Source organism: Ornithodoros turicata, chromosome 9 (assembly GCF_037126465.1).
Source record: "Ornithodoros turicata isolate Travis chromosome 9, ASM3712646v1, whole genome shotgun sequence".
Taxonomy (NCBI): domain Eukaryota; kingdom Metazoa; phylum Arthropoda; class Arachnida; order Ixodida; family Argasidae; genus Ornithodoros; species Ornithodoros turicata.
In genome coordinates this window covers 13,395,871-13,396,456 of record NC_088209.1, presented here as the reverse complement: position 1 = coordinate 13,396,456, position 586 = coordinate 13,395,871, and positions in this window count along the sequence as shown.

Sequence of the window (586 nt, the reverse complement as noted above, 5' to 3'; positions counted from 1 at the left end):
TCCTGTTGCATTTCTGTCAGCAGAGCCTACTGTAGTTGCATTTTGTATTGTACGCGAGTGATTAGTGCAGTGTATGTCAATGGAATAGGATATTCATATGTATTCCAAGAGCATAGATTGAGAAGTTACCCGTCAAAAAGAACTCGTTACAAGTTAAGTTATCGCGTGAAAAATGTAACTAAGTTAATAACGAAGTTCTTCAATCCTGAAATGTAACTCGCAGTTACTGAGTTACTTAAAAAAAAGAACGAGTTACTTCCAAGTTACTTGGGATACAAAATAGCATTACGCAGGTGCAGTGCGCGTGAGCAGTTGAGTTAGACCCTGAGCTGCCTGCAGAGGAGTGCAGCACGCTTAGATCGTTTTCGTTTATGTCCAACAATAGACCTCTCCCTGTTTGTAAACAAATGACGTCATAGTGTTCGACAGCGCCACAAATCTGGTAGAATTGAACTACGCTCGAAGCTAGAGGTGAACAAGGTCGCGCCCGAAAGCCACGGTCTTGAGGGGATTACGATATGGTCCCTTAAAGTGACGGGAGCCTTGGTCATGCTTTTCTTTCAATGGGAGGCAGAGAACAAGTGCC